Source organism: Dioscorea cayenensis, chromosome 12 (genome assembly GCF_009730915.1).
Source record: "Dioscorea cayenensis subsp. rotundata cultivar TDr96_F1 chromosome 12, TDr96_F1_v2_PseudoChromosome.rev07_lg8_w22 25.fasta, whole genome shotgun sequence".
Taxonomy (NCBI): Eukaryota; Viridiplantae; Streptophyta; class Magnoliopsida; order Dioscoreales; family Dioscoreaceae; genus Dioscorea; species Dioscorea cayenensis.
This window is the reverse complement of record NC_052482.1, coordinates 15,097,386-15,107,934: the sequence shown is the minus strand read 5'-3', so window position 1 is coordinate 15,107,934 and position 10,549 is coordinate 15,097,386. Positions and strand designations below refer to the sequence as shown.

The following is a 10,549-nucleotide window of genomic DNA, read 5'->3' as shown; positions in this document are numbered from 1 at the left end:
CGACAATATAATATTATTTTCAATAGTAATATTTATTATAGGATGACTTGGTTTATGTATATATATTATTTATTTTTGACCCATCAATTCAAAAATACTTATTTAAGTGATTTAAGTCTATATCATTTGAATTAATCCTCGTTCATTATGATATAAGTATTTTATTATACGGGTAAATATCCTGTGCGGTCACCAAACTATAGCCAAATATCAAAAGGGATACCCACCTTTAATTCATATCTTTTTGAGTACCATAATTTGATTTGGCTTCAATGGAAGGGTACCCGCTTATTTCCGGCGATAATTTTCTAACTTGGCCACCAGAACGACCACGTGGACTAGCTTATGATAACTCATTTGTTGATGTGGAAGTGCCAGCGAGGATGTTATAATCCTCATCACCCTTTTTAATCCACCTCACCCCGTTTGTGGCCACAGTAGCATCCCGCCCACTCCTCTTCTTTTTTCCTTGTCTTCTTCTTCTTCTCCTGCCCTCTCTTCGTATCCATGGCGGCGAAAGAACTCAGCAAACCATAGAGAGGAGTCGTTTGAAGTCTTGAACTGAGCCACCTTCTCTTGCTTAGCTTCAATCTCAACATCCATCACCTTCCCTATGTCTAGGGCTGCTTGTTTAGCATTACCAGCAATGATGGCTGTGTACCTGCCGGTCTCCGGCATTTTCATTCTCCAATAGAAGGTGACAATCGCCGGCATAGCACCAAGCATGAGACAAGCCTCCAGAGAAAGTCATCCTGTCTTTGTGTTGATCTCCATGGATCTTTAGAGAACTTAGGGATGTAGGATAGTAGTGAAGGAAAACGGCGGAGAGGATCATGGAAACAAGCCCTGCAAAGATGATTCCAATGCCTTGCATGGAGAATACTGTAGCGATTAACGCACCACGAGTCTTCTTGTTTGCATACTCAGACATGATGATGGTTGAAAGTGGGCAATCACAGCCGATGCCGAAGTCAAGCCAGAACTGAAAAAAGCATAGAGTGCTCATGACTGCCTTGGTTGTGGTTCCAAAGGAAATGCCGGAGGATAAAGCACATATGGCCATCAAGATGAGAGTGATATCATATATCTTCTTCCGGCCAAGCTTATCACCCAACCAGCTAAAAACTAGTTGTCCCATGAGTGTGCCAACCAGAGCCACCACCACAACAGCATTGTTCACGTCTTTTGGGAGCTTTCCTAACTTTGTGTCGCCTGGTACTGAGTAGTAGAGGCGGCCGAGGAGCTTGGTGACAGTGGAGATGTAAAAGAGGTCGTAGGCATCAGTGAAGAAGCCCATGCTGGCGATCACAATGGCAGATATGTGGTACCATTGCGTGCGGGCAGTGTCAAGCGCTTTGAGCACTACCAAGTTTAGTGAGTCCGACATCTTGGAGTTTCTCTGCTGCTTTCTTATTTTGTTTGTGGTGAGGTTGGAGGACAGGAGACGAAGAAGACATGGGAAAATAAGAGGAGTGGATGGGATGTTGTTGTGGCCACAAACAAGGTGAGGTGGATTAAAAAGGGTGATGAGTATTATAACATCCTCACTGGCGCTTCCACATCAGCAAATGAGATGTCATAAGCTGGTCCACGTGGTTGTTCCGGCAGCCACGTCAAAACTTATCACCAGAAATATGCGAGTACCCTCCCGTTGAAGCGAAATCAAATTATGATACTCAAAAAGATACAAATTAAAGGTGGGTATCCCTTTTGATATTTGGCCATAGTTTGGCGACCCCACATGATATTTACCCTTTATTATACTAATATATATATATATATATCCTCTCTCTTTCTGTTATTCTCTCTCTCATTTTTGGCCCTCTTCTTCTCTTTCGCTCCCTCTTCTTTTTCTAGTTTTGGCCCTCTTTTCTCTCTCACTCTCTCTCACCGGTGCTCGGGTTGGGAGGTGGGTGCGAGAACCTCCGACGCTTTCTCCTCGTATTGGATCGACTCACGCTGCCTCTCTTCTCCCCACCATCCCTTCCTCCGCCTTCAAGGTATTGCTTCTCTTCTGGTTTCTATGTTCTTTGATTCTTCTTCATCTTGTCTTGCTATGGTCACTTTGATTTCACCTTTTTGTTTCCTTTCCTTTGTTAGGGTTTCATATTAGTGTTTGGTTTTCATGCTTTCCTTTTTTTTTGTTTAAATTAAATTTTTTGGGTTTTCTAGTTGATCGGTGGTATTTCAGTTTATCATTTATTTAATGCTTCATGAATTCTTGACTGCATTAGGTCCAATCTGCGTGTGGGGAGGAATCTGAGGGTCTCTGTTGTTGTATTGTTTCCAACTCCCTTCTCTTATATCTTTGCTCATCTGGGGTCTCGATTGGTGGTCTTTTTCTTTTGTGTCTTTTGTCTTTTAAAACAAAGTGTCTAGCTTTCTCCTGACTGATCATTGTGGCTCAAACTTTGTCACCCATTTTCTAGCTATATCTCATAACTTCTCTGATCTAGGTTAAAAACAAAACCATCAACTGTCTTAGCTCATCCTATTGACTGTCGTAGCTTTAAGCCTGATGTTTATCTTGAATATATGAGTAAGATTAGATTGGTATTTGAGAGGAATGTTGTTGGTGCAATGTATTTCTTTTCTCATTAGATGGCCATTGTTGGCTTTTGATATCACATTCTCTTGTTTTCTTTAGTTGCTCTGGATTAACGGGTTTCGCATTATGTTGCATTCTTTTAATCCATTATTGTGTTACTCTGATTGATTATCATGGTTTAAGTTTTGTATTTGAGTAAGATTAGTCTTGTATTTTTTGGAAGCTATTGTTATATTAAGTTTTGATAGATGAACTTGAATTGCATGGTTTCTATTTTGAAGTGGACAACCGACATTCAAAGCTTCTCGGGCTGCACTCAAAGGTGGCGTCTCTATTGTAAGTAGTATTCAACTAATTTGTTGTATTTAATTATCTTTAAAAGAGATTTCTCCTCGAAAGGCCCCTCCTCTGCTTCTCCTTCCCACCCCTCTTGCTATTGCAAGCGGGGGTCAAATTCTCCAGACTACTCCCCTTCATCCTTCCCCTCCTTCTTGAGCTCAAATCACATCCAAAGTCACCACCACCCAAGAGACCTCTCCTCTGCACAATCCCGCAATCCTCAACAAACTTAAGGAAACTACTCGATTTCATCAAGTCGGACAATGATACTTTTGAACCGAGCTCCATCTTCGCCCAACACTCTCTCTTTGGCAAAATTCTTCGAAATCCCTCCTTTGTTTGAACAAGTGAAGACTATACTCTTGAAAAATGGGAGAAAATTGGAGAAATTTCGATCTCGGACTTACCCTAATAGCTTTTATCCTTATTCGCTGTGCTAATAACATCGCTTTGTGCATGCCTTCTTTCTGAAGGACCCTGGACCATTAATGGTAATATCTTGCAACCTGCCTCCCTTGGCACCCTTTACTCGAACCTACATTCACCAAGCTTACAACGACGAAAGAATTTGGATCCAACTTCATAACCTACCAATTGAGTTCTGAGTGGTGATACCCTTGAGACCATTACCCGGGTCACCCTCGGAAAAACTATTGAAAAATTGATGAGCTTACCCTTTCTCTACCCGAACCAAGTACGCCAGAATTTGTCATGAACTTGACCTCTCCAAACCCCTTTGCAAGGGCTTCTGGCTTGGAGATGATCTTCATCGCGTCTTCGTTGTGGTTCAATACTAGCGTCTTCCAACCTTTTGCTATTCCTGTGGAGTGATTGGACATGGTTCTAGCTCTTGTAGTCGGAATCCAGCAACCGGGAAGGCAAAAGCCTTTCAGCCCTCTCATGGTTCACGAGAGAAGGAGGTTAGACTGGACCCCCTTCCTATGGATGCTAAAGCTGGCGCTAGGAACTCTAACTTCTCCTCCCCAGCTAGCAGTGACGCTGCTCCGTTAGCCTCTGAGAGTACTGAAAGTGAATCTGATTTTGGCCCTTGGCTTCTCGTGACTTGCCGGTGTGGCCTTTCCCGTTCCCGTGGCGGCGGTGATCGCACCCCTAACGTGGACGATGGAACGACAGCGTTCCCGAGTAACGACGACCGTTTATCCCGAGCCTACTCTGGTCAAAGCAAACGTGGAAGTCTACGAGGCGGCTCGAGTGGGCGGCGCCCCACTCCTCTTGCCACGTTGCACGCTACCCCATGTCTGGAGAATCATCGTATCCTGACAACCCCGACATTGCCGACCCGTCCGCTGCTGCCTCGCCAATCTGTGCCTTGGGACCCTGAGTTGCACCATCCCAAGGTCCCTCAGGACCCTACTACCCCTACTGACTTGTCTCCTCTTGTCATTTCAAAAGCCATGATGGAGAGACCCCATCCTCTCTCTTAACCCTTGATTCCCCATCACAAAGCAAAAGAGCCGTTGGCTCGTCGGCATCCTTCCCCACCCCCTGTCCTTTTGTCTTCTCTTGCTGGAAACCCTCCTCTCAAATCACCTAACCCTAATCCGTAACACTCTAAGCTTTGTTTCCGTGTCACAAACATGACCGGATGATGGTTCCATGGACGAGGATTGTGACCAGGAAGAAGAGGCTTCTGATGATTCTGATAACCAGATGTCTGAAGAGGAAGAACCTGATGATCTCATGACTTTAGACCAGTATCAAGAAGAAGCCCGGCGAGTTTCTCTCATTCGCAAGGGCTCTCTCTTAGATGTGGAGTTCCAAAAAGAAAAGGACGCTTGAACCCAGAGCGAAAACCACCATCCTTGATTTCTCTCATCTTTGTATCCTTTTCAGGGAGTTCTTTATACTGCTTACTTGTTTATGATGAGTACTAACAAGATTTGCTGTTGGAATTGCAGGGGTCTCTCTTTCCGAGAAACCCTTGCTCGCATCTTTCGTCTTATCCGCCAAAAAGATCTAGCCATCCTCTGTTTAGTGGAAACCAGGGCTAACTTTGCTCAAGGCTGGTAAGTTCCGCCTCGAAACTTTCTAAGTCTTGGGATTGGGCCTCCATCCTCAGCCGAGGGTTTCTCCGAGGCATCAGAGTCACGGAAAAAGGTTTGGGTACATGACTCCTATCGCTCACTCGCCGTGTTCTACATCCGTGATATCCTCTAACCTTTTCTCTAATATTATTATTTCTGTTGTTTATAATTCTAACCTGGCTTCCACCCAGTGCGCGGTATGGAATGAGCTTTCTAAAATCTCGCCTTTTCGTCTCCCTTGGTTAATTATCGGTGATTTCAACTCTATTTTACTTCCGAGTGAGCACAAAGGTAGCCACTTTTATTACTATTCCCACAAAGCTTCTTTTTTCCAAGGTTTTATTAATAATAATAACTTATTTGACCTTAATTTCTCCCTGCTCCCTTTACTTGGTGTAATAATCACTGTGGTTTAGCCCTGTCTGTTAGCCCGGCTTGATCGCGATCGTTAACCTTTATTGGATTTCTTGTTTTAAAAAATTTTCTCTTTCTCATCTCTCCCGCAGCTTTTCAGATCACTCTCCTCTTGTTTTGTCAGTCTTTTTACATGATTCTACTAATCGCTATTTGTCTCGGGATTTGAAAAATTATTGGTTGGACTTTCATCGGGTGCCATGATTCCTGCTAGGAGATGCTTTCCCGTCCCCCTCGCTCATGGTAACCCCTCCATGTTATTACTGCATTTATTATCCTGTATTAGATTCAAGCTAAATATTTGGAAGCAAACTGGTGTCAACTCTTTAGAGCATGATCTTAAACAGACTGAGTCTAATATATCTTATTTAGAAAGTATGGATGATTCTGCTGTTTCTCAATCCTAACTGCTGATCCAAAGATGCTAGACTTTGCATATTCGCACAAATTTCTATTAAGTGGGCTCATCGGCTCGCCTCCTTTGGGTTAGTGACGATGTATAAAAGTGTGATCCACAATGCCGCCTTTCATTCATTCCCATCACAACTTTATCTCCCATGTTATGGACTCTTCTGGTAACAGTTACTCTGATCATTCTAGTATTGAGCATGCCTTTATGAATTTCTATTCTAATCTTTGGACTGGTAGTGATCTTAATAATCATGATAATTTTTATGACATTCTTAATGCTTTGCCCTCGACGATCTTCCTTCTGCTTTCCATCGAGATTGGGACACACCTCGTTAGGGATGTCACTAAAGAAGAAATTTTTCTTGCTCTTCCTCGATCTTCCTCGTGTAAATCTCCGGCCCGATGGATTCAATACACTGAATTTTATCTGCTCGGGATGATGTTGGTGATTATACAGTTGATGCTATTAAACATTTCTTCCAAACTTCCTCATCTCCCTCCTCGAGTGGACTTATGTCACCTTGTTCCCAAACAAAGTCCAATCCTAGGTTGGTTTCCGGATTATCGTCCCATTTTCACAGCAGCAATGTGTGCTACAAGATTTTATCTAAGCTTCTCTCGAATAGACTCAAGCCTATTCTCCCTATGCTAGTAGGTAGAGAGCAAACTGGTTTTATATCGGAGAGAGGAGCTTTTGATAATGCTATAGCTGTTCAGGAGGTTGTTCATTCTCTTGAGACTAACCGGATTAGCCCCCCTAGGATGCTAGTTAAACTTGATATAGAAAAAGCTTATGATACAATTAATTGGAGTGCAATTCTTGCAACCCTTACTAAAATGAATTTCCCTGACCAATGGATTTCCTGGATCCGAGCTACTCTTATTTCTTCTTCTTTTGTTATTCTTGTGAATGGAATTCCCTCCTTTTTACCCCTTCTAGGGTATACGCGCAAGGGGACCCGTTATCTTCCTACACTGCTTATTTTAGTTGCTCAAAACTTCTCAAACTATTATGAATCGAGCACTTTCAACCAAGATGATCCCTGTGTTTTTGATAGAAATCGCACCCTAATTTTTAATCATCTAATGTTCGTACGATGATATTATCTTAATTTCTAAAGCAACTAGATCCGTAGTCTCGCAACATTAATCTTTGTCTTTCCATTTATACCCGCTTGACTGGCCAACGACCCAATCCTGGCAAAACCCATATCTATCTTCCTCTTGGTTTAATAAAAGGTTGTGCATAGTATCTCGCACTATCAGCTGGGTTTTTCCCAAGCCCAATTTCCCTTTTCTTATTTGGGAATTCTCATATCTCTGAAAAAGCTTAGTGTTCATTCTTACAAACCGATGATTGATAAAATCAAGAATCTGTGGTTCCTGCTGGAAAAACTTATAAGCCTCCCTCTCACGCCAAATCAATTCTTATAAATTCTTCTATTCTTTCCATTCCAATCTATGTTCTCTCGCCTACCCTCGTTTGACTCGGGTCTTTCATGAAATCTCCAAGCTAGTCGTGGATTTTTGGGTTTAAAAGGGGCAAATGGAAAAGGGCATCCATGCAAATGAATTGGAGTTGTATCACTGATAAAAAATCTGAGGGGGGCTTAGGTCACCGCAATCTTGCTCATGCTAAGACTTCTCTTATGGCTAAAAATGTTTTCAAATATCTTAACCTCTGATAATATGGGTTAACATTGTTCGTCATAAGTATGGTTGCTTAAATTTCCGGATGTATAGTATTCTCGTAACTCGCTCTCGGATTTTTAGAGGTATTTGCCGCATGGCCAAGATTTTGAATCATAACCTTTGGATTAAGAATTTTAATCCCACATTTGCATTTTTGTTGATCCTTGGTTATTTGAAATTCCTCTGCATTTTAAAACCTACTTTTTGAATATGGATGTTGAGTTTAATGCTATTGGCCTCACTGAGCTTCTTGTTAATGGTCTTTGGAATCATAGCATGCTTATTTAAATCTTTGGTGATCTCCTTGGCTCTTTGATTCCGAGTTTATGTGCTCCTGATTATGTTAGCAACAATTTCTGTGTTTGGCATCCTCAATCATCTAATGTGAAAATTTCCTCAGTTATTTACAATCACTTAAATCACAATTGCTACGTAACTTTGAGTGGTCTCAGTTGGTCTAAACTGTGAAGCTTCATGTTGCTCCGAGGATAAAACATTTTATTTGGCTTATGTTGCATGGTAAAATCTCCACTACTGACTTCCTTAATAGCATTAACATTGGTCCTAGAACACTCGTTTTTTGTAACATTGAAAAATGAATCTATTGAACATCTTTTCCCTTGACCGGCTAGCAGGCTCGATTGTTTGGAATATGCTTAATCATCAAATGGGCATTAATATCTCTTTTCCAGATTCCATCTCTACAGACTGTTGGCTCACTGATTACAACTATTCGAATCATACTAGTTCTATCATTGTTGCTTGCATTTGGTTTTTATGGAAGGCTCGCTGTGATGCTATTTTTAATAATATTAATCCCAGTTTCAATATTATTGCATCTAAAGTTGTCGCCCATGTTAAGGAATTTATGCAAGATAATTCCTCTCTACAGTGCGCAGCTTTCTCTTAAATAATTTCTCCCATATCAATGGTCTTGTTCTCTTCTTTACGCATTGAGCTATGATAACCCAAAACCGTAGGTTGGGGTTTCTCATTTCAAATCATACATACACTATCTCCTGTCAAGCCGTCAGCACTTTCTCCGCAGAGACCTTCATTGAAGCTGGCATCAAAGCATTCTATCTTGCAATTCGTTCTTTTCTTGATCGATAATTCGACATCCGACGCATACTACATTGTAATCTTGTTATCTCCAATTTTCCCGGACGAACGTCCGAACCTGTACCGCTTAGCGATTCGTGCGTGAACTTTCGACATCTCTCATCTTCTTCAAATCTGCAGCACTCAACTTTGATCAACATCCCTCCTAGCTGAATGTTCCGGCCTCGTGCACTTGCTTCTCATGGCAAGAACAACCATTCTCTCCGCCTATTTCATTCCGGGCTCTAGATTTGCCTAGGTGGATCATGAAGATTGTCACCTATAATGGGTTTAATTTATAGTTTTTCTGTAATTTTCTCGCTTTTTGTTTTTTTATTTTGTACTTTTTCCTCTTCTTCTGGTCTCTGTAATCCTTCGAACTTCGTGAACCATTTTTATTTTTAATAAAAATTAGCTCTCCGAGCTCTTTCCCCATTTGTTGTATTTAATTCAAATGCTTGCAACTATCATCCTCTAAATATTCAACTATCTCATCATCACAGAGAACCTTCTTCCTATATATGGAGTTTTTATTAATTATAAGGTGGGCAATCTATTCAACTGCAACTAATGTTATAAAAGAGAGATGATCTCTCAATTTCTCGCTTAAAAAAAAAACAAGAAGTTACCATATAATGTGAAGATGGTGGTTATTTGTATTAAATTGTATATATACCCTAATAAATAAATAAATAATGCTTCTATTTTATTTAATTAATGCTAATCTTGTTAAAATTAGGTGAATACTAAAGAAAAAAAACTTTCTATTTTAAATAATTTATGAGTTTCAAATCTTAGTTCTCTTTTAAAGAATAAAGGCTAATGGAGTGTTTGGTTTACTGAACTATTCAGTAATTTTTGCATCTATGTTATTAAAAAATTTCTAAAGAGCTCATATTCATTTTCATACCTTTCAAGAACTTTTTAAGTATTTTTATCCTGAATTTTCTAAATAAAAAAAATCATTGTTGTAATGTAAATATAAGCGTTTATAATTATTAAATAGGAGATAAATGTGGTATATGTAAATGATGAAATTATAGATGCAAATAATCTCCTATTCTATGATTTATGCATTTTGCAATTTCAAAAGTGTTTTATGTATCTATACTTTTAATATTTCAACATCAAGTTTGTTTTATAATTATTGTAATCATAAAACCATTTGAATATCAAAATATATTCTATGGATAATTTTCTTTTTAAAATTTTATCGTTAGAAAGATAGATTAAGATTTAATTATCATGTCTATTGAAATTAATAATTTATTAATTAATACTTTTTAAGTAGTTGGAAATATTTTTAAAAAAAATGAACAATTAGGGTTTTCCTTCTAAAAACTTTTATTAAATAAATGGAATAAAGAGAGGAGAATAGTTTGACGAGTTTGGAACACGAGATTTTGGGAAAATGCATGAGATAGAGTCCAGACCAGTTGACCCATATATATGCATCACTACACTAAAAAATAGCTTTGGAGACGGTTATCAAGACCTATAGAGGCTGTTAAAACCGCCTCTATAGCTTTAGCGGTGAATCACCCGTCTCTAAACCGGCTCGTATTAAACTGCCTCTAGAGTTTAGAGCCTTTGATACAACCGTTGGGGTAAATTAACAGCTAAGGAAGTGGTTTTTAGAGGCGGTTATAACCGCCTCGAAAAATATTTTACCGGACTAGTTTTAGAGACGGTTATAACCGTCTCTACAACTAAAATTTTAAAATTATAGTAATAATTTTAAAAGCGGTTATAACCGCCTCTACAATTAAAATTTTAAAATTATAATTATTGTTTAAGAGGCGGTTATAACCCCCTTAAAAACATGCCTAATAATTAGTATTTAATTAAATATATATTATTTAATCAATTAAAAACCTGCTTTTAATCAATTAAAAACTCACATTTTATTTTTATTTTACAAAATAAAATATTGAAATACACATAAATTCAGGGTTTTTTTTTGACAAATTAAACTAGCAATCCAACTCACTTGCTTAAA

The 10,549-nt window shown here is 39.4% G+C and overlaps 1 pseudogene; it reads right to left on the bottom strand.

The window, feature by feature from the left end:
* Positions 1 to 417: 417 nt before the first annotated feature.
* LOC120273197 lies at positions 418 to 1,387 on the bottom strand (annotated as a pseudogene).
* Positions 1,388 to 10,549: the final 9,162 nt, after the last annotated feature.